The sequence below is a fragment of the Bactrocera tryoni genome, chromosome 5 (assembly GCF_016617805.1).
Source record: "Bactrocera tryoni isolate S06 chromosome 5, CSIRO_BtryS06_freeze2, whole genome shotgun sequence".
Taxonomy (NCBI): domain Eukaryota; kingdom Metazoa; phylum Arthropoda; class Insecta; order Diptera; family Tephritidae; genus Bactrocera; species Bactrocera tryoni.
The window spans coordinates 67,289,351-67,314,036 of NC_052503.1; the positions used below are offsets into that span (position 1 = coordinate 67,289,351).

The 24,686-nt window shown below is 35.2% G+C and overlaps 1 protein-coding gene across 4 annotated transcripts in view; it reads left to right on the top strand.

Annotated features, from left to right (window-relative positions):
• The window catches only part of LOC120776769 (protein phosphatase 1 regulatory subunit 16A), a 108,449-nt gene that overhangs the window by 21,100 nt on the left and 62,663 nt on the right, over positions 1-24,686 (top strand). For 2 of the 4 annotated variants that reach the window (XM_040107734.1, XM_040107731.1), the window contains exon 1: positions 18,226-19,130. The gene's annotated coding sequence lies outside the window, so the exon portion shown is untranslated. Of the gene's footprint in view, positions 1-7,024; positions 7,064-17,590; positions 17,751-18,225; positions 19,131-24,686 lie in introns of those variants that run through there. The other 2 variants (XM_040107732.1, XM_040107733.1) reach the window with 2 other exon arrangements.

Consider the following 24,686-nt stretch of genomic DNA (forward strand, 5'->3'; position numbering starts at 1 on the left):
CAATGGCATGCCTGTGTTTAAAAAATACCGCATATGTCGGCCAACGTGTGAGTGACTTTACTCCATATGATTGATGATTTTATGTAAGATTCCTGAAAGTACGTCTTAGGGAATATTTTATTAGTATGTGACATCTTAATATTATCTTCGGTGGCACCCGTACTTGCCTCTTCCGTACTTGTTTTCGATATTTTTCCAAAAAACACTTTTATTTGCACTTTCAATATGGCGCAACTGCCAACTATGCGGCACTATAAACTTTATGCCGACTCTGCTGGCATTGCCGACAAAGTGGTTAGACAGTTTTATGCGCTGCGGGGGTGAAATTAGATATTAAGTTGGTCAAAAAGTTTGCACCCAACTTGTTTACTTCCTGTCAGGTTTTTAGTAAGTTGAACAATTTTAAAGATGCTGTAAAGTTTGTAAAACTTTTGCTTTCGGTGTGAATGTGTTATGTGTTATAATAACCTTATTGAGTTAAATGAACAGTAGGTGTACGTTTGGCAAATGGCAAATGAAATTTTAAGTTACGTTTGAAAAGAGCAGAAAAACATGTGGCGATGAAATATGGTGCATTTTAGTCAAGGGTTATAAGAGGAAAGCAGGGGTTATAACCACTTGAAAGTCAAAAAAAAAAATATTTTTTTGTGCATATACATAGTATTGTTTGAATAAGCGTAGTATTTAATAAATAAATAAAAATAATCTAAATTTACAGAATTTAATGTACTTTAATAATTGATCGCAAAAGCGATTTATTCTGAAAATCCCTTGATCACATAGCTCTCTACTAAAAAAATTTAAAATATATCAATAAAAAAAAATCGAAATTGTTTTCAAGAATCTCATTACTTGACAAAAATTTGGTTAAAGCTTTGGGAGTCATTACGCTAAATTCTAATAAGTATGCTCATATTCCGATCGAGATCAACTTCAAATTTTCGAACAATACTCTGAAATAATGGCTGATCCATTTCGAGGTTCCCTACTTAAAAAAAAAAAAACAACACAGAAACATCAAATTTAATGGGGATGTTTTTTGACAATTCGAAAGAACATTATTTGATGTTCTCTTTCAAATGTTGGCCACGTCTACGTCTCAGGTGGTCCATCCAATTTTCGATGATTCGAACATTTCGACTGGTAACTGGCTAGGATACGCGTGAAGTTTTGCTCCAAAGCCAGAATCGAATCGGGATTGTCCGCATAGAATTTAGGCTATACATATCCACACACGAAAAAGTCCAACGGTGTAATAAGACACGATCTTGGCCCATCAACCGGCCCAAAACGTATAATTATCTGCTCACCGAAGTGTTCTCTCAATAAATCCATTGATTGATGCGGTTTGTTGAAACTAAATGTTGCTCGAAAACGTCGGATGTCGCTTGAGAAGGTCGAGCTTCTTAAGTTTTTGCACAAGCTTTTGTGCGCTTTCAATTTTTGTAAGATCACGACGTAAAATGCGCCAAGTCGTTCCATATGTTCAAACGTCACTTCGAGTTCGTTGCTTAGACGTAAGTCTTTCCAAGATGACATGCCAAAAAATACTGTACAAAAATAACATCATAGCTTGAGAAGAAAAAAAGGCTATTTAAAAAACCTGCTACCTCCACTTGGATCACACATTTTGGTCAAAAGTCGATGATTTTCTCAATAATTTCGTATTTTAACCGAGGACTATTGGAAACCATTTTCATTTGTATTGGGGAACATTATTTCCAAAAATTATTATTTCCACATTATTTCAAAAAATCATTACGTATCAATTTTATTTAAGCGGTAGTGCTTTAATTACTGCAGTTACTAACAGCTGTTCAATTTGAAAACATAAAACAAACACAAAAATTGTAAAATGACATCAGTTCAGTGTTTGTAAACAACTTTTACTCAGTCAATACCAATTTTTAGCCAAAGGCAAAAGTTTTTAATTTAAATTTAAATTTTTAGTAGAAAATATTTTTGCGTGCCTAAAAACCGGTTTGTATTCAAAGGTGCGTTAAAGTGAAGCTAATCCCCTACTGTGGCGTTTTGTACTCGCAGCTTCCATTCAGTGAGAATAAAAATGAAAAAAAAATATTTAACGTCACGACTGTGTTTGCAAGACCCACGAGCAAAGCTTTAGAATTTATTAGCGTTGCACTTGCTATCTGTGCGAGCGTGTCGCTTCACCGGCGGTACGTAAGTTTTGTATTGATAGTGGTGAACTGGAGTGTACAGAATAAATTATTAAATAAACAAAATAAAATATGGCAGACGTCGAGGCAACTCAATACAATGGAAACGGTTGCAACAAACGTAACAGTACCGAGGACACTAAAAAGTTTAATGGATGTGGTTGAATATTAAATAGGAAAGGGTGGTCAAAATTTACGATTCGAAGAGGTTTTTAAAGTATTTTTTAATATTTAATATTATTTGGCGCCCTTTAATGCTATGTGGTGGAGTTAACGAAGTCTTCGGTGATCCAACGATTATTTTAGATTAAAGCATGTAACTGATCACCGCTAACCCGTAAAAATATTTGAAATCTATCAAGATGATTGCCACTCGGTAGATATATGTAAATGTGGGGCGTATATATTTATTTCGGTACAATCCCACGGTGGCGCAATTGCGAATCGCTTTTTGTGGATTGGGCAGAGCACACTTAAATTCCAATCGTCGGGCATGTTTTCGTTCAGAAGGGTAATAGGTATTCGAACTTCTTCATGGTCAGGCAAGTTAACGTCTACTCCATCCTCATCGATTTGGAAATCGGGTTCACCATCTCCAGATGTTATATTTTTACTGTTTTGAGCATCAGTCACTAGATCACCTCCGGGGGGTTCTACAAGAGTACTATGCTTCGGTCTTGAAACCTTCTGTTAGTCGCCGCATCTTTTCGTAGAATTTTCGAGCATTACTCCTGTCGGTCAGTTTGGCAAACTTTTTGTACTCACTCGCGTTTAAGCCTTTCTCTTTTTTTGTCTGCAAATGCGTCTCACTTACCTCTTCAGCTTTTGGTATTTATCCCATCTCGCATGTGTTATGGTGGTTGATTGTAACGTTGCGAGGTAGACAGTCTGCTCTCTCTCCACTGCGACATGGCACTCTTCATCGTACCAGCTGTTCTTTTGCCTTTTCCGAAAAGCAGTGGTCTCGTTTGCTGCTGCTGCGTTGCGTACAGTTACTTGAAATATGCATCTCGGCCAAAAAGTAGAATAGAACGCGAACATTTTCGAGCTATTATTTTCTACAACTTTCGACGTGGATTAACTCAGCAATAATGCATAGATAAATTTATATCAGTTTTTGACGGTCAAGCTCCATCTTGACACCATCATCTCCGCAATGATGATGACATGCGGAAGATCCAGCAAATCTTGAATTCGCTGTTTTTTAATGGGCTCAGCAGGCAATTAAAATGTATAAGCTTCTCTCGACAGACCAAATTAACACAAGTCGCGGATAGTACCCGTGCATTTGTATGGCGCAGTAGCTTGGACGATGTCAAAAAGTTATGAGATGGCGCTTAGAATGTTCGAGAAAAAAGTCCTTCTCAAGATTTTTAGCTCTTTACATATTGGAGATGACTATCTTATCCGGACAAACAACGTACTGTTTTGATTTGTCCTACAACGTTATCCAGCGACTAAGGTAGCTTGGTTATGTGTGTCGATGGATAATGACGTTTCAGCGAAAAAAGGCTTCGATGCATAAGTCGATGGTAAATCACGTAGTGATATACCGTGTCTTCGGTGGAGCAAACAATTAGAAGAAGCAGTGACGAAAGTTGTTGTAGGTGGCCCTTGGCCTACGAACCTGCCATAAAATATACACGTGAGCCGCTTGCTTCAAGACAAACGCCTGCTGTAGCCGTCACTATCATGTGAGCTGACACTACTAAGAACATCCCTCGAAGGCTACGCTACCGCCGGCATCGCTCTGAGGATCATTGTACTTAATAAGCCGCCTCATCGCGACACGATAACAATCCTCGCTAGGGAGTATAATAGTATATATTCTTCATATTGAACTTTTTGAACACCCCTTATATACCATATTATATATGTAATTTATCAGTACACCGCTACGCTTAAGCGACTTAATGCGTCTGCTGGAAACACAATACAGTTAGCGACTTTGTGTGCTCCTTTTATTGGCCAGCAAACTGTTTAACTGACTGACATTTGACTGTTGCTTTAGCCGCTAATTAAATAAAAGGTTTATATACATGTATCTACATACATGTATATACATACCTATGTATATGTATTTATAAACAAAGGAGTATGCTGGCATATGACTTAATAGCTCACATGCCAATTATAGCTTGACAAATTAAATAACGCTATGAAATTAATTAGAGAAATATGGGAAGCAAGTAAAATAGCAAAAATAAAATAATAATGAGTGTATAAAAATATATATAGATATAGAAGTATACAAACTTTTGACCAAATTAGTGTCCAACAGTATGGCGAAATTTTATCTCCGTGCAGAAGTCCATGCGAAAAAGATAAAAAAGCAATTGCCAAGTCAATTCAATGAATGTAAATATTGTCAATATCAATTGACACCCGTTAGGCGGCCAGAAAAAATAACAATAAAAATACAACAGCAACAATGAAAATAAGGAAAAAAGTAGCCGAAGTGCGAATTCTATGAAATTAACGCGAGCGTGTGGAGAAAAATATAAAAAATGCCAATAAATAGATACCGATAGAAATTGAAAGGCAAAAAGCGAGTCAAGGTAAGCCTTGCTAAAAACAACAAATAAATAACCAAATGCAGTGCAAAAAACAGAATGACAGCAGTTTCCGTTTGAGGTGAGCAGGGTGCGAGGTAAACAAAAGTTAGAGTTCAGAACACACGCGGCGCTGATCGGGAGGAGTGATTGCAATGCAGTCAGCCTTTGGAGCTCGCTCGACTTTGTTAAGCGGTGTGCGATTTTGGCTCAGATATTTGTATGTAGAAATCAATGCACTGCGGAGAGTTTTTGTTAGTGCATTTGACATTTTTATTTTCTTAATTTACACGCGCATGCGCTTCGTGTACGCGAATTCTTGCATGTGATTTAAATTTTTATGCATTCAGTGTTGATATTTTATATCGTTAAATATGCAAATTAACTTTATGCAAATTAATTGCCAAATCAAGCGTTGAACCCAGTTATTAGCAACAAGAAAATACGAAACTTTTCCAAAATCTTTAAAGCTGTTATTAAATTTATGCATTTAATTTAATTTATTTTTATACATAAAATTCAACAGCCACACTTTTAAGAGTCGATGCACTTGAGTGGGAATTCATAAATCAAGCTCTGCTCTCTTTCCATACTCATTTCGACCGACTAAAGGAAATGAGTTTTTGTCACAATTCCAACGTGTTACTTATCATAAATTGACGCGATCTCATATTTCTCCAACATCCTTCAACGTATATCTATCATACTTAGATTAATGTCTTATTCTTCTTTATTGGCGTAGACACCGCTTACGCAGTTATACCCGAGTCCGCACAACCCTGGAGAGGGATGTTTCGCCTTTCGGTCTAAGATCGGGAAGTCGTGAACTGCTTAAGACAGATGTAAAAAAATCGTTTCTGGCCACTCCCAAGTGCATGGCGCTCAGAGCACTTTCCTTATTTTCGGTCGTCATATCGGTGGAAATATTCTGCGAATGCAAGTACTGAGCTTATGGAGTTAATTTTTCTGTAACATGATACAATGCTTAGGTAATTAAAATTCGTCAAAAAATGGCAGAAGAAACATGAGTTTATAGAAATATTTTCCTCGCAATCACTTGAAAGAAGGTTCTAGAATATATTATCCGAAATAGTGAAGTGTCTAAACGTGACTATTGGTGTTTTTTAGCATCCAAATTTTGGGTTTAAATTTATTTATATGAATTGGCGGTGTCTTTGGCCCCAAATCATCTTTCGATCTTCAATTGGATATTATTGAACTTTTACGGAAAACAGCAAATATCGATAATAAGATTGAGGCTTGGTGAATTCTAACATCTTCCTCAAAGGACGAGCACAAATGTATTCCAGTTATCAGTGATGTTCCGAGTGACTGCTGGGTTAATAATATTACGAGAAAGAAACATTGTAAACAATTTTCCGTAGTAGAGAACGTATGATGTCTTAGAGTGATCATATGGTTGTTGTAATAGCCCGAAAAAGTGGCAAGAGGACGAATATTCAATGCGGAATGACTTTTAGAGACCATAAGAAGTATCAGAAAACGAAATCGGAGTGAGTTATGAATCACTGTTTTACTGAGTGCTCATCTTGGAAGACTACGTTTTATCATCTCGCGAACAGACTGTCGTTAAAATAATTCGAAAAAATTTGGTGTTACATTAATAATGAGTCTAGAGAGAATTTGAACTCTAAGAAGACTGCAGCTCTTGTCGTAAATGGAGGTATGCCATTGTTTTATTGAGAGATTTCCTTTGGTCATTGAAATAGTTCGGATAGTATTAGAAATATACATATATGCACAAAACTAAGAGAAAAAAACCTTTTTAGGCAATAGAACTCCAGAAGAGTTAGCATTTATTATAATATAGTGAAAATATTTAGTTAAATAATCAAATAATAAAAAAAGCTAATTAAATTAAAAAAAAAAACAAAAATTAAAAATTATTCCGATCTAAATTAAAGTATAAAAAATAGTAATAATTAATTGATTAATAGAAAAATAATAAAAAGATAGAAAATTGCATTGTAATTAAATAGTATTCTTGTTTCTTTTTTGTTTTAAAACGTAATTCAATATTTTTTTTAATTTAAGAAATTTATTCTAAAGTAAAAAAATATTAATTGTATAAAAAATAATTAACTCAATTAAAAAAAATAAACAAATTAGAATAAGTAATAAAAAATTGAAATTAGTAACAATAATTAAATTATAAAAAATTAATAATAACTGATTACATTATAAAAATATATTTAATAATAATTAATTACATTGTAAAAAATTAATTAGTAATATTTAACCGATTATTAATATTTTTTTCTTTTTATATTTCAGTGTAACTTTGTGCCTTATTAACGTCAGTAATACAAAAAGGTGAGTAATAGTGCAAACAAAATCCATTATTATCGCAAATAAAACATACATACATATTCACACTACCTACCAATTATGAATTAACAATATGATCTTGCTAGTTGCTATTTGTATATTAAATTCGCAATTTATTGCTATTTAACACATTTTATTTTATTGAAGTGCAAATTAGTTTTAGAAGATACATGTGCGTATATATGTTTCTATATATCGAATCTTTGCATTTTTCGAATACAAAACTGCCACTAATAAAACGCTAAATAGTGCGAAATTTGTTCTAAAGCAATTCCATAGCAATTATTATAAATAAAAATAATTGCAAATAAATTCAAGCTTTTTGTTGAACGTGTGTTGAACTTTCAATTTCGTAGCCAAAATATGAATTTCTAACACGTTTTAGTTGCTATGATTGCGCTAGGATGCGGCTAATTACACACACCTAAGCCAAAGTCAGTTGCGTGTTTGCTTTGTTTTACTAATTGGTCGCATTTAATGCTGGTATTTATTGGCTTACAAACATATGTTTCGAATTGTATATGTGTAAATAAGTGTGTATATTGGGGTCTGCGTTATTTTCCAAGTTAGTATTTTTCCCAAATGACGTCAGAATTTTCAGGTTTTGCTAATGTAAGCAAGTTTTTTATTTTTAATTTAAGCTGGGATTTTTAATCTTTAGCAAAAAAGCGTTTATCTCGAAACAAAAATACCTATAACATTGAAAAGTGATACTTTAATACAAAATATTACACTCTATTAAAAAGGTCTTATTAATTTTTTCCATAATAGTTTTCATTTAGTTGTTATACGTGGTTAAAGTTAAAGTAAATGATCTGAGCATAGTCATGCATACAAGTGATTCATATGGTACACTCTGTGTTGCTCATACGCCATGGTACCATTGTATCATAGTACGTAGTATATTGTCCATACAGTTGATGCATAACTTTAACAGCATATAACTTTTGAAGAATTATTTGTATGAAAAAAATTTTTCGACCTTTTTTGTAGCGAGAAAACTGTTAGATGTGTTAGAATTAATAATTTATTGCAAAAAATCAAAAAATCATATGTTAAATGTAAGGAAACTTAAATTATTTAGTTAAGTTTTAAATTGAAAATAAAGAGCTTTTTACCTTGGATCCTTGTTTTTAGGGCAAAAACTGAGACTTTAGGCGACGTTTGTAAAAAAAAATTAACTTGTGAAATAACGGACAGCCTAATGCTTATATATGTATGTATGTATGTGATATATTACATCTTTGGTTGCGTCTGTTGACTTTAGTGGCTACCAATTATAATTGAATGTACGTATTTAATTGTTATTTCTAAAATTTTATGCAATTAATAATCAATTTTATGACATCGTAAATAATTTCAAACGTTAACTAGTCATTAATAAACGTTATTTTATTTACATATCTATCACTCGTGTAAATATTTCATATTTATGATATAATTATTTTAATGATAAAATCAAAGCAAATTCCACCACCTTATACCGCAATGTGTGAAATGTGTTCTAACGGTGTCTGAAATTGATTACTCGGAAATCTCTAATTGAAATTTAACTTTTAACTGTCAACCACACGCTTGCGTTGCGCAGGTTGTAAATTAAACAATGAAATCATAAATTCACTTATATATACATACATATATATTTATATAAATTTGCTGTTTGCCATTTTCCTTCGACGCAAATAAACAGTTAAATTGTTAACAATTAAAATTTATTGCACTCGCATGTTAATGACGCCGCCGTAGGAGCACTAACAGGGCGCCCAATGGCGTTTTGCCTTGCTAGCTTAATTCATTCATCACTAGACATTTTCACTTTGTTTTTATACGTCTTTATGTCTATAGTATTTAATTTTGTTGTTTTACTATCACTTTTATGTTGTTGCTGTTGTTGTATTTTCATTCAATTTCACTTGTTTTCTCATAAAACTGACTGCCATAAAATAGCTGTGCTGCCAATGGCGCCCTGTGGGTGAGCGCATATATATTCAAAGTATATTGTTGCGTCAAATATGTATGTTGCAGCAACATTGTTGCTATAATCCTTTGACCTGTTGTGGTGAAAAAATAAAAAGTAGTAAACATTTTTCGCTTAAGTTAACTGTCGGTTACTTTGTGTTGAAGTTTCGAATATTCGCTTTATGAAATTTTTTGGTGGCTGTGCGCATGAATATTTCCAACAAAAAATAAATCAGTTTTTCATTATATTCAAAAACAGAACAAGTTTCAACAAAGAGTGCTTATCATCAGTGTTGGCGTGTACTCTGATAGATCTGTGATTGCAGGAAACATTAATTCAAATAGAAAAAATACTCAAGAGAGAAACTGAAGGCCTTAACTATGTAAAAAAAACATTAATATACATTTTGGATAGCAAACAACGATATGTTAATATCGAAAGTTTGGAACTGAACTTTAATATTAATAATATTTGTGTTAAAGTGGCTTGAGCAATGCCTCTTTAAACGAAGTCATCACTTGCCATTAAAATTATGTTAATTTAATATAGAAACCATTTTACCAGACCAGGCACACTTTACATTTTCTAATTATATGAAGAGCAAAAATTTAATATGTCACCAGCAGAATTTCACCATTAACATATAATTTTTTTCTTTCCAAAATTTATTGTTTTATCACATTTTGTTTTCGAGTTATCAGTTGGTTGTTAAAATAGCTCTAAGTAGCTGAATATGGAATGATTTGTAGAGACTTTAAGAAATTCTGCAGTTTAAGAAAATTTAGAGTAGTGGCGGTCACCGTTTTATTGAGAGAATAACTTCTCGGTAACGGATGTTCGCTAAACCTTATTTAGCGATTTAATTATTTCGTATCGTTCTCTATAAAAAATTCAATGCGATATTGCATTACCTTAGTCTTAGTGAAAGTCAAACCAGGTCTCACTGAGATAATTGTAATCCATGCTATTTTTTGCCAACGCAAAACTTTTGTCCAATATCTCTGTTGAAATGATAATAGTTTGTTTAGAGAAACCCCGTAGAATGTTTGAATTTTCCCAAAATATGATTTAAATTAATATTCGAACATTGCAAGGGTCTTTAAGCTCCAATAATTTTGAAATTTTAAGAGCAATATCAGCTGTGGAGAAGTAGTCGTCTTTGAATCATTAATTCTTTGTTCGATATAACTAAAATGTCTCGAAAATGGAGTATGGAGTTGGCGCGGGGATAAAATGTCCAGAGTTAAGCATAAGGTTGCTTTTTAAGTTGCCGGGCCACTGTTGTATATGTCAAGCTGAGTTCTTTGCTTTTGCGAAAGCCACAGAGCTGACCCTAATGCACCATCTGCGGCAACATCTGCGTAGACAGCAAAGCAGCAGTCAAGACAGTAAAACGTGAGCAATATTGTGAAACCCACGCATTGTCTATACGACGTTTTGTATAGAAGCATGGTAAATAAAATCAAAAGCTGATGGACCGAGCTGCCTGTGTGCAACACGGTAGATCGGAAGTACACAAAACGGTTGGAAGAAACGACTATAGAAACATAATCGGAGTACTAACTACTCACTGTCGGGTGGCGACACACGGCCGCAGAACGTGGATGACAGATCGAGAAGACTGCAGGAAATGTCTAGAGCAAAGGCACCAGGGAAATAATAGATTATCTCTTGTGCGTTTGTCCCACATTAGCAAGACCACGCTGAGAGCATCTGCGGTCCCCACGATATAATACACCGGTGGAGGTATCGATAGTGGGGCCACAGAGAAAAGATAAAATTCGCGTCAAGCGCAGGCATCCTAAGGGTTGACTACTCCTCATGGACCTAGTAACTGAACTCGACCTGCTATCGCAAAGGACCAAAACTGGTCTATGCGTTGCTCATTGACCTACCAGACTAATCTAACCTAACTAAAATTGCATACTTGAAATCAACCAAAATCAAAAAGTTATCCACTTCTATTCATAAAAGAGAATAATGCTTACGTCATTAAAGTAATATGACTGTAGGCTACCACCATTACATTTTGCCCGTTCGATTCTGCACTCTCCAAGGCCTGGCGTATCGTGCACTGTAGTAAAGCAGATTACTTACGTTGATTATTAACGTGCTCAATTAGAAAATCTGTTGCGTCTGCTTGTGTACTTAATACATTTCTGCAACAATAATAACTACTTGGAATGTTTCGAAAACTAACTAAACAAAGTTCAGCGAAAGCTATGCAGAAATCGTAACCTTAAAAACAATACTTTGAAATACGAAGAGTTGGCTGTGAGAAGAAGAGGAAAAAAAATTAAATTAGCCAGTGTGCTGAGTGTTTACAATGCAAAGTATGCCGTACAGAAAAATATAAAACAACAATAGAAACAATCAACAAAATAAAACCGTTCGAAATTAAACCAAAATAAATGTGGGAAAAATAAGTAGAATCACGAAAGCAACACCGAAGCGCAGAATTTGTTTAACAAAGTGTTTTCAACACTCCATAAAATAAAATTCGCAAACACAACGAAAACAACAGCAATAGCAAAAGCCAAACAGCTGCTGCTATTACTGCAGCAATGAGAACAGCCGCAATACGGCATATGAAAACAAAAGTAAAATACCGACACACACACATCAAAAGAAAAAAAAAATATTACGCACATTAACAGAATACGAATTTCCGCTCCTAAATATTGTTTTGTTTCAATTTTTTTCATTTTGTTTTTATATTATAATTTTCTGACTGATTTTTTTTTCAAACTCTTGCGCCTTCACAACTTGCCGCATAGCATTCGGAGCATTATTTGTTTTTGCCCTGACCGTCACTGGAAAATAAGTAACAAAACTGAAGCAAGCAGCCAGTTTAGAGAGCGCGCGGTTGTTGCAGATTTTGTTGTTTACTTTTGGGTGGGCGCCGTCGCCGTCGCAGTCGCCGATGCCGACACAATGCGTGTATTGTTTTTGTAAAATTATGTGCTCCAAAACACAAGCTGAGCGCAATGCTGTGCTAGTGAGAGCATTGCTGAGCACCATTCAATTGGAGAGCGTATTTTCTGTTTGCTAATTTGGTTGCAAAAGCAAGGGAAGTTAAGTGGAAAGCTAGGAAGAGGAGGTTTGAAACTAACATCCGGCATAGGGTTACCTGAATAACGGATGGACAGGAAGCAGTTGAGGGGAAATTGAATTTTTGAAAAAAGTCAAAATAAACAAAATAGAAGATGAAAATTCATGAAAGAGTTCAACGAGAGAAAAAATTTAAATGAAAATCATTATCAGTCCAAGGGTAAAAATATATCGGGTATTTTATATTTAAAGAATGAATCGTCGTAAATAGTATAATGAAAAAAATTAAATCTTGAATATTTCGGCTTCACTAGTTTGCAGATTTTTATGGCATTCATAGTATGTTGTTTGAAGCGAAATTTGGAATTTCATGTGAAAACTATACTTTCTATTCGTTTCAAACTGGTCTGTGGATTTTGCTTTAATAGTATAGACCGTAGACTCAACGTAATTTCTTAATATGACTCGATAGTGAAGAAAGTTAACTCGCTATAAAAAGTAGTTATATGACCTAGTGGCAGATTAATTTCTATAATAAATCGGTAATGAAAAGGCTAACCCCATAAAGGAAAGGTTTTACACGCTGTATGGTTGTTAGTCCCTGCTGCTAAAACTATTTAGCATTGAGACAACAGGTTTTGTTGTAGAGAAGAAAAATGTTGCGAATCAGTTCGTTATTTTGATGACAATGTTGGTACATCCTTATTCTTCTTTACTGGCTTAGAATAGCCAAGTTAACAACAGCGTTTCATCTTTTCGCAAGGTGGCGCCGATTGGAGATTCCAAGCGAAGCCAGGTGCTTCTCCAACTGGTCTTTCCAACGCAGTGGAGGTTTTCCTTTGCTTCACATGCTGAATTATGTAAATCGCTCAACACGCAAAGGACCATAAATCTTTCGCAGAACCTTTCTCTCGAAAACTCGCAACGTCGACTTATCAGATGTTGTCATCGTCCATGGCTCTGCACGATATAGCGGGACGGGAATAATGAGTGACTTACAGAGTTTTGCTTTTGTTCGAGAGAGGACTTTACTTCTCAATTGCCTACTCAGTCCGAAGTAGCACCTGTTGGCAAGAGTTATTCTGCGTTGAATTTCCAAGATAGACGAAATTATCTACGACTTCAAAGTTATGACTGGCCACCAATCCAGGGCTGTATGGAAGCTCAACTGGTCGTAGCTTCGGCTACAAGGTCAATACCAAAGACTTTAACCTGGTACCACGGGGAGCAGTAGCCCCTGGAATTCGCTCCAGTCTGCTCATTGGGTTTGGCCCTTTGTGGAGATTCGTGGTGGCTGTGGTTAAAACCCAAATCGCGGGAAGAACAGACTTTGTCAGTCGAATGTGGAGTTGCATTGCAACCGGGTGCCGGACCCAAAGTACGGCAGAGGTTTTAGATGGGCCTCGAGCCCTACCAAGGTGGTTAGTGTGTCCATGCCACACTGCCGATTGGTACTGAAAATCGTTACCCAGTTTTCAGGGCGCTGATCGACGCATTGTATTGATCCGTTGTGCTTTTGAGCACCGTGGAGTTAAGCTGTCGCCAGCAGGATCCAACGTTAAACACTATCAGACGTTGTCAACAGTGACTTGGGAGCCTAGTCGCCTATCCGCTCTGTTTTTATACACCTAAAAATATAACTTTTTGTCAATTTTACAATTTTTGACTTAACAAAATTGGTTTCCAAAAAAAAAAATATGTACAAGTATGGTATTGAACAAATGATTCCTTCCAAAGATTCTCTATGTAAATTCTGAGTCAATTGCTTGTGAAACATCACTTTTTAGCTAAAGATCTCACACTACTCTCTTTGCGGTTCACTTCTGAATCATGCATCCCTTGAACGATCGGCTTTATTATATATTTATTCTCGAATAGTTCTTGGAAACTAAGGCGGTTGGCAACTCTTGCTAGGCATACCACTGCAGCTTAAGTTACACAAACACAGTAAAAAGCAGGCAAGTGCATGTATGCAACAGTTGCTCGCAAAAAACCTGCTGTACGCAAAGGTGACAAAGGGAATGATTGAGGAGTTTACTTCGAATGAGAGCGAACGGAAGCGTCAAAGGAAGCGAAGGATAATACAAAACTGAAAGCCGAAACCGATTAAGTACGCTTGGTTGGATGAGTACAAAATAGGTTCACCAAAGCCAAGCCTATAGCACGTACATATGTACATATGTATGTATGTTTGCATGGCTCTTATATTTTGCACTGGCCAAATGAATGCAGGGTCACCGCTGTGCTGTTAGGTGGGAGTAGGAAGTGAACTGCGCGGCAGTAAAACAATGCTGAAAGCAACAAAATTCACGTACATGCATATAATTACTTACACGTACGAAGTACTGACGTATACATATCTGTATGCATGCTTATTTTCGCCCATATCCACTTGTTTGTGAATTTGTAAGCAACTTCTCGGACGTGCAAACAATAAAATGAGTTACGTGCAGTTTGCAGTTGTAGCGGATGTTGTTGTTGTTATTGTAATTGTTGCGAACAGATAACACCACCTTTACTTAAGCAGTCAGCAGTGGCGGAAAGTAGTGCGGAAGACGCTAAAACGAAACAACAACAGCTAATGCGGAGATTGATGTACAAATATGAATAACAGCGAGAGCTGGTGGTGATGTACTATAGTTGTTGTTGGTAAAGTGCATGCAGTTGGTTTGAAGACTATTCGTGCTGGTGTTTTTGTAGTTGCTGTTCTGCACTGCCACAGTTAGTTAATTACCAAGCGCAAGCAAAGTAGACAGTTGGTGGCTGCAAAGCTATATATATAAGTATATATGTATTTATTTATTTATACACTTATTTACTGACTTTTAGCATTAACCGGAATTGATGTTGATCGGCACAGTGGTGTTGTGTGAGCAGGTTTGTGTTATAGCGGTGTCAAAGTAGGGTTGTGACAGATAAATGATAAGAAATATTATATAACTAATGGTTTCTTGCTCCTCTTTTCGAAAATACGTATATTCAGGGAGCACGAACATCTACTCATGGCGTTCTAGTCCAAGGTGAGATCGAATAATCTCAACAATAATAGGGTATATTAAGTTTGCCACAATGTTTGTAACACACAGAAGGAAGCGTTTGATAGCCTTAATAGTCTACACATTATATAAATTATCAACGTGACATGCTGAGTCGATATAGCCATGTCCGTCTGTCTATATATACAAACATACACATGTACGGGAACTAGTCCCTCAGTTTTTGATATGGATCCGAAATTTTGCAAACGTCCTTTTCTCTCAAACCAGTTATTCTTTTTTCGGAGCAGCCGATAACGGATCAGCATATATGTATGTAGCTGCCGTACAAATTGATCAATCGGAATAAATCCTTATATGGAAATTTTTTTATTTGATGAGCTATTTTCACGAAATTCGACATGGCTTATTGTTCAAAGGTATAGTACAATCTTTTAAGAGGTTGTTCAGATCGGACCACTATAGGGTAGCAGTGATACAAACTGAACACTAAACAGTTCTTGTATATCTTAACGAAGTTTGACATGGAGTATTATGGATTCTCACATCGAACCACTACAGCATATATGTATGTTGCTGTCATACAACCTGCTCGCTCGAAATCAATCAACCGGGGTGAATGCCAAGACTCGGCGACGAAGCCTCTCTCCCACCACGAATCTCATACCGAATTTGCGCTAGTAAATGCCACAAGGACCTACTCACCTCAGTCCTTGTCCAGTTCATCGCATTTCTTGGACGGCGGTGATGACAACCTCTACTCTAACGAGAATATCAACCAGATGGGTAGTGGCACCTCCCCAACTAATGGACCGGACATTTCCAGGTGCATGCTTTGGTGAAATCTCAAATCTCGGAACTTGATCGACCGATTTCGACAAAACTTAGTACGTGGCTTTCTTCTTATATTCTTCACTGCGTGAAAATGGACGAAATCGGACGACAACCGCGCCTACTTTCCATATAGCACAATTTAAAATTTCACCTAATTCGTTCAGTTTCCAGTCCACTAATCAAGAAGCAATTAATATTTTTGCCCATAGGTGCCCCTTGCCACTGCGATCTTCACTACCAAATTACAGCTTTATACTTAAGTTAGCGCTTATTTATGGCACTTTATATGTTTTCGGTTAATGACGATTTGTGGGCGTGGCAGTGGTCCGATTACGCCCATCTACGAACTCGAAATTTTTTTGTACGAAGGAACCCATATAACCCAATTTGTACTCAAGTTACAGCTTCAACGGACGAACGGACGGACATACTGACAGTCAACTGGATTTCAACTTCTCTAGTCATCCTGATCAATTATATATACTTGTATGTATAACCTTATATCTATCTAGCTTAATTTTGGGTGGTACGTCCACCGGTAGGTGAACAAAACTGTAATACTAAATATACTTATTTATGTAAGAATTGGTATTATCCCTATTGCTCTGATTTGCCATCTTTGCTCACCGTCTGCACGCTATCTTCTATTCTCAGACACAAGTTGCTGCTTTGTTGTATGTACATAGTGCCTACTTTGTTGTCATTGTTACCGCACCAACCAAATCTATGTATGTATATACATACATATATTGACATATGTATGTACATATGTATGTGTATAGTTATATTACGCTTTAGGCACCGACCGTATTTTGCATATAACATTATCGCTTTACAACTACAAAATAAGCAATTCTTGTTGGGTATTGGTAATTTTTATTGCCTTTAAAGTTTTTCTGCATATTGTATGATTTCCTTTTAGCTACATAGCTGTGACCCAACTATGTATTTATAAAATGTGCGCAAGCAATAAAGCCGCAAAAGCCGGCAATTCACGGCACAAAATGCACTTTAACTCAAAGTAAAATACATATGTACAATGTGTATGTATGCGTGTGCTTTGTATATTCACCTTTGTTGATGTAAATATATGCACATATTTATAGGTATGTATGTATGGCATTGTTTGTGTTGGCCATTCATGTGACCCAACTGCCTACCAACTATTGTTCTACCACTACCTACTCCACACCTAGCTTTGTACATTTCCTATTTGCATGCACCTTCTTCACCAAAACTCCACAATTCTCAATTCCAACAATAACAAAAACAACAACATTTACCTGCACTTATCCACTGATTTTGTTTTTGTCAGCTTCTGTTTTTGCTATTCTTTTGTGTTTTCCCCCACACCAACGGTCTGTTGGCGCTCTCTCTCGTGCTGTGCGCTCTCTGCACAACTGTCACTGACTGCGCAGTCGAGGTCGGCGCTTTATTGGGGTTTATATTAGTGTGTTGCCGCTATAGGCTGCCTTCCATCGCGCACACAACAACTTTTATTGGCACTCGCTGTTTGTTGTTGTCGTACGCTTGTAGTAATAGCCGCGCTGCTTGCTGCTCTGCCGGCTGCTGTCTACCGTCTGCTGCTTGGCCACTCATATCATTTTCGTACATATTTTTGCTGTTTTTAGTCATGTGAACGCATTCAAATCGTCGCAGTCGTGTGCGAGAGTAGCGTCTGAGCGTAGCGTACGTAGACTTCACTCGCCAAAAATATTTGCAATTATTTACCTATAGAAATGACATATTGTTGGCGGCGCGTATTATGACAGCGTGTGTGTAAAAAGTGCAGAAAATACGAAACAGAATACAAAAATATTGTTGGCAACAAGTAAGAAATATTTGCAAATTCATTTTGTTAAAAAAATAGAATAAAATAAAATGTGTGCGAAAATATTTTGAGCGTTTAACCAAGTGTCGTTGAGTGACCGAACGGAATGTGTGCTGGTGAAAAATAATTCATTAATAATAAAAGTGTGGCAAAAAGGTGCAAAAACATTAGCAAACAACAAAAAAAAATTTACAGAAGTTGAAACTAAAAAATTTTGCGTAAAAAATTAAAATAAAATAGCAACAGAAACAATACAAAAGATAAGTAAAAAAATTCTAAACAAAATATTGGAAAAAATAGCAATAGAAAATGCACAAAATATTATTTGAAAATAAGTTCCAAAGAAAGTTTAGTAAAATATAACAACAAAAACAATACAAAAAATATGCAGCAGATTTATTGAAAAAATAACAACAAAAGCAATACAAAAAAATATAATAACAAAAAATACGCAGCAAAAACATATGTACAATATTAAAGGAAAAAACAACAACAAAAACAATATGAAAAGTTATTAAAGCAAAGTAAACATAATTGGAAGTCTTGTCAATTGTCATAGTTATTTACTTCAAGTGTTTGATTAACTGTTTTTTTTTGTCGTTTTCAGCGTTGTGACAGTTTCACGTGATTGCCATTGAATCGCGCGCTCGTCTGCACTGCTCGCGCACCTTTGCGGCTTGCCTACACATTTGACCGCAAGTAATTTATGGTATTTTATGGTGCGAAAGTGCAAATAAAAGTAAAAAAAGCAAAGCATAAAAAATAAGTAAAAAAAAATTATAAAAATAATTGAGAGAAAAAGTTGAAGCAAAACGGCAAACTCAACAACAAATTGTGCGCAATCGACGTTTGATAAGAAAGGCAAGCTGCAATAAATAATAAAAAAATTACAAAAAAAATAAAAAAAAACGGCATTCAACTGCTAAAAACTCGCTTTTTGCGCTTACGTGTAACGTAAAAGTAATTAAAAACGGAAACCGTAAATTTTTCGTTGCTCGCGCTTCAAGTGCGGCAAGTGAGTAGTGCTAGTGTTTGTGATTTTGTGGAAATTTTTGTTCTTCTACTTTTATTTTTACCTTCGCTATTTGACTATCAATTGACAGATCTGCGCTCTGGCTGCCCGATAGCGCTGTGTGCTTTACCAAAAAGTCAATCGGCCAGTTAGTCAGTCAATCACCTGCGTACGGCAATCAATTCTTTAGTCACCAGTTTGGTATTTATTTATTTAATGCTGCTGTTGACCTGCGTTGACAAAGTGAAGCCATTGAAGTTATTGTGTAATAGTAATTTGTGTGCCCAAGTGTACTAGTAGCAGTGTATTAAATAACGTCAAATACTAGAAGAAGTAATAGCAGACGCAGCAATAAAAGTCTTCAGTTGGTAAGCCACATACGCAAAATGTATAGATACATATGTATTGTATAATGCCTGTAGTGCTGTAACCAGCTTAAAACCAGCGCAAAAAATGTTTATGAAGCGTTCTAAAAAATTACAGATATATAGTTGGTGACAATAGTGTTGTTGTGAATTGGTAAGGCCGCTAAGGAAATAGTTTATGACTGATATAAATATATTGTAAAAGTGTGTTGATAAAGTTCGTTATTTATAAAAATTATGGGAGTAAATTGGATTCTTACAAAAATTATGCGTGAATATAATCGTACACACCTTTCTCATGTGAATAGGAACTTGATAAAAACCATGCAAGTGGGGTGGTTTGTATGGATGTTTAGTTTTAGAAATCCCAAAATTGTTTCTGCAAGTAAATTTTGTCGATATATTTTGAATTCATAAATGAGTTAAATCTACTTTTTTATGTATATCATATATTTATACAGGGTGTCTTGCATATGTTTTACGTTTAAGAAATTCAACAAATTTGATCGAATTTTCTTTCTTGATATGTACATATATTTTATTTTTTACGCGCAAGTATTTTAATTCTATATTTATACAGGATGGTTTGAATTGTAGAAAATGTAACCAAAATATAATTGCTAGTTAGACAGTTAGTTAGTATTAACAAAAATATTTTTGTTTTCAGGTATTTTGATTTTATTCGTAAAAGATAATATAATTTTTTATTTACATTTTTATACAAAGTCGTTTATAAAGCGGTTTAAATTTAAAATATTCCAAATAATTTCCAGAAAAAATATTTTTGATATATAAAGTCAGTAACAGCCAGAAAAAACGTCGGAGACTCTATAACTTGTATATACTATATACACTGAAGTACCCAGAAATTGTAAAAAAAGACACCCCAAATATTTAATTATTCATCAATATTTATTTTGTCGCCTTCAAAGTAATCCCCACTAGATGTAAAAAACGAATGCTAAAGATTTTTCCAGTTCTCGAAATACTTTTTATAAGCACATTTTGGAATGGCCGTCTGTGCCTTCAACGAATTTTGTTTTATCTCTTCGAAAGACTGAAAACGGGTTCCACGGAGCGGGAATTTCAGTTTGGGGAACAAAAAAAATAACGGAGCCAAATATGGTGAATACGGTGGTTGATCGATGGTATTCAATACGGTTTTGGCTTTATATTCGGTCACAATTGTGGATCGATGCGATGGTGCATAATCATCGTGTAAAATCCAAGAATTGTTCTTTCACAATTCCGTTTTCAAGCAAACGCCTCAATACGGCCAAAGGCCTTAATGACCTCCGAAAAAAAATCATGATGTTCCAAACCACGAATGTCGAAAAAACAATCAGCGTCACCTTGACTTTTGAGCGGCTTTGGCGTGGTATTTTTGGTTTCGGCTCGTTTTTCCCTCCCCCTTCTTCCGATGATTGTTGACTTGTTTGCATATCGAACTCTTAAACCCATGTCTCATCGGCAGCTATAATGCTCTCCATTAATATGGGATCGGAACATGCACGATCAAGCATGTCCAAAGAGACCTGATTACGGTACTCTTTTTGAAAACTATTCAGCTTTATCGGGACGAGTCGAGCAAGAACGCGTTTCATAACAAAAATATCCACCAAAATCATTCGAGCGAACTCGCAATAGATGACCTCGACATCTTGCCAACTCTTTAACTAAACGACAGATCGCAAGGGCTATTTTTATAGCAGTTTAGTCTTGGATATCGAAATTATACTATTTTTAAGTATTCTTCAACTCGTTGTCATTCATGCGAGCTTCTGTCTTTAACCTTATTTACCATAATTGCTTATGATCGTCTACAGTCGGTACATTATGACAATATGTAAACATTTTAACATTTAAAAAAAGTAAAACCGAGGTTATCAGTTGACACTGCCATGACAGGTGATGGCAGTATTGCCGAACATTACATGCAAAAGGATAAATTTGACATAGTCTGTGCAGCGAGACGTCTCATTTTGTTGAAACAGAGCGAAGGTTGCCACTTCTCTAAATTTTTCAGTTTGATTTACTGAAAATCATTGAGTATGCTTTATTCGTAACACTCAGCTTTGATAGAAATATAGTTGCCAAAATATTTTTTAAAAATAAATCCACCAAAGCTGCCTGTAACAATTGCTGCGAATTACGCCACTAATTTTTTATGGAAATTTGAAGCAGATTGTGCTTGATTTTGTGTCAATATGTTCAGCGAAAACCAGCATACACTCTTACAATAATATATCCTATCCTGTATATGGATTACCCTTTACATAAATTTTCGCTTACGTTTCATGTGCTATACCCACAGGCAAAAACTTTCATAAAATAATTACCCAACCCTTCTGTGGCTTATCAGTTAATAAATAAATATTATTGTAGCGCAAATTCGCGTTGTAGAAACTTTGGTAAGCAAATACACTTACGTGCAAATTTATACAATAAACACGACAAAGTTCTTTATTGCATTGTTCCCCTCTAAGCGATAATTAAGATACCAACAGGAGTAATTAGCGACAGGTGATTATGTGTGCTGTTGGGTGTTTAGATTATGTGACAAAATAGTTTAGCGGTTAAAATTTTGGTGATTAAAATAACTATTCAGCTTTTTAGATTAAATAATCATAATTTGAGTAAATTTAATTACAAATATTAAGTTAAAATTCAAGTTTTCGACTAAAATCGATTATACTTATTTTCTGTCAGACATTTCATATCGCTGGTCTTTAAATGTATGATAAAATAGAGCCAAGCCTACGAAGATCAGGAAAGTTTATGAATATTTAGTTTCAAAAACTTCTGAACAGCTGCTAAAACTTCAGTTTCACTCATAACACTTATTTTGTATAATCTGAAATATTTTAAATATTTATTGAATCGCACCAGTTCACTTCCATAAGTTTTAGAATATATTTCCGAAATCATATGTATGTATTTCCATATAATACTATAAAAACTTATTTTCGACTTCGAAGGTTCGAACATAAAAGTTTACTTACTACCTCACTGTTTCAATTAAATTTAATCGCAATTTATATATTTTTGAATATCAAAAATAATTTTCGATACCGAATATTTGAACATAAGAGTTTCAAGTATTACTCCACTGTTTCAATTATTTTTAATTCAGAATTGTATAGAAAAACTTACAAAAAAAATTCGAAATTTCCATTTAATATCCTTTCCTCCTTTGAACTATCCAAATACAAATTGCTGCAATCTTAATCCGCCACAAGCGCTTGATGAATTGTTGTGGCAACCCTTTTCGATTATCGTCGCTTGCCAAGCGTCCAAGTTGCAGAAAAAGCATTTTATCATTCGATTGCTAATGTGTGCGCATTTGTAGAAATATTTTCCGAGGACAAAGAAATTAAGTAAAATAAAACAAGTAGGGAAGGGCTAAGTTCGGGTGCGACCGAACATTTTATACTCTTGCAACTTGAAATATTTAATTAAAGCCAGGGAAATATTTTAAGGGGTAAAACCAATCATATAGAGCAAAGTCAGCCAGATGTTCGAAAATCCTGATATTAGTTATATAGGGGCTAGTCCAAGATCTCGCTCAAATTGGTCTATTTTAGGCACAGAGATACACTGTTATGAATAAAACATGCTTTTTATTTTCATTGCGTTGACTCACATATTGGCCGATAAATGTGGAACAAAGTCACTCCGAAGATCGAAAATCTTTATGTTAAGTTTATAGTGGCTAAGGGAAGTATTGGTCCGATTCCACCCATTTTTCTCATGCAGACAAACCATTATAAGAGAAAAATTATCCCCTAATTTCAATTATGTATCTTGCACATTGACCCATATTTTCGAGCAAAAGTCAAATATAGGTACCGGGTTCCACAAATTTGGTACCTAGGGGCTTGAACAGTTGTCATTGGATTTAAACAATTTTTGTTCATAAAGTGGCACACAGTAGAGATATTATTCGTGCAAAGTTGTATCCCATTATATTAATTGCTTTTTGATTTGTTTATTGGAAACTGAACGAATCAAGTGGAATTTAAAATTGTGTTATATGGGAAGTAGGCGTAGTTGTTGTTCGATTTCGTCCATTTTCACAAATTGACATAAGAATGTAAGTGGAATAGCACGTACTAAATTTTATCGAAATCGGTCGGTCGGGTTCCGAAATGTGGGATTTCACCAGAAAGTGGGCGTTGCCACGACCGTCGCCCAATTTTCACACCAGCTCCAATAAACTCTCTCATACCATCTATGTGGTAAAATTTAATGTTTCTGGGGTGTTTAGTTACTAATTTATCGCGTTTTTAGTAGTTTTTACAATACCGTTATATGAAGAGTGAGCGGCGTTATTCTCCGATTTCATAAATTTCCACATTGTCCTTAGAAGTTCTCATAATATTTGCGCTCAGCAAATTTGGTTGTAGTAGCTCAAGTGGCTTAGGAGCTATGTACGTTAAACTTGTTAGAGGGAGGGGCCACGCCCACTATTTAAAAAAAATGTTGTCCACAGGTACACCTTGCTACTGCAATGCTCTGTACCAAATTACAGCTTTATATGTATCTTAATTTAGTGCTTAGTTATGGCACTTTATAGGTTTTCGGTTAATGGCGTTTTGTGGGCGCACTGTGTTGCGGCTAGTGGAAAAGTAACTTTCCTCCGATTATTTTTTTCAGTGTTTTTAATGATGCAATTTTGTCACAGACATTCCAAGTAAACAAAAAACACATAAAGCTTATTTTTATGTTGGCCCGTTGATTTTTAATTGATTTTAGAAGTCAAATATACAAAATTTTCACGAAAAGAGGGGATTTCAGGGCTGTATTCAAAATGATCTCATTTGATTTTGGTGACAGATATTTTGATTCGGAAAAAAATCTGAATTCGGACAAGTATCTTCTGTAAAACAAAGGAATGTTGTTTGAGACATTTTCATATGCACCTTTTTTAGAGCGAAAACCCGACTAAAGGTCCATTTTTCCTTTAAATTTGGGTTAGGTAAGCAATATCTAAAAAGTCGCAACACTGTGGGGCGTGGTAATGGTCCGATTACGCTCATCTACGAACTCGTATTTTTTTGTAATAAGAAACCTGCATACCAAGTTTCATCAAAATATCTCAATTTTTTACCCAAGCTAAAGCTTGCATGGACGGACAGACAGACTGTCACCCGGATTTCAACTTTTTTCATCATCCTTATGTGTCATTTATGTGTATGTATAACCCTTTATCTACTCGCTTAGTTTTAGGTGATAGTACAACCGTTAGATGAACAAAACTATTGCACTCTGCAGAAACAGGTTATAAGAGTATAAAATTTATAACACATTCTGAAAAAATACACACCATTGAAAAAGTATGACGCGCTGAACGGCGTTGAAACTATAAAAAGTGCATTGAACATTTACTCATTTATTTTGATTATTTTCTCAGTTTTTGCTCATTTCATTTTAAATGCCGTTTTTCCCAAGTATCCACATACATATTATTATTAATTTAAAATAAATTTTGCTATTTCAGCACGTTTGCATCTTTTTTTTCAGCATCGTATGCTCGTCATCACTCAATTAAATTAGTCC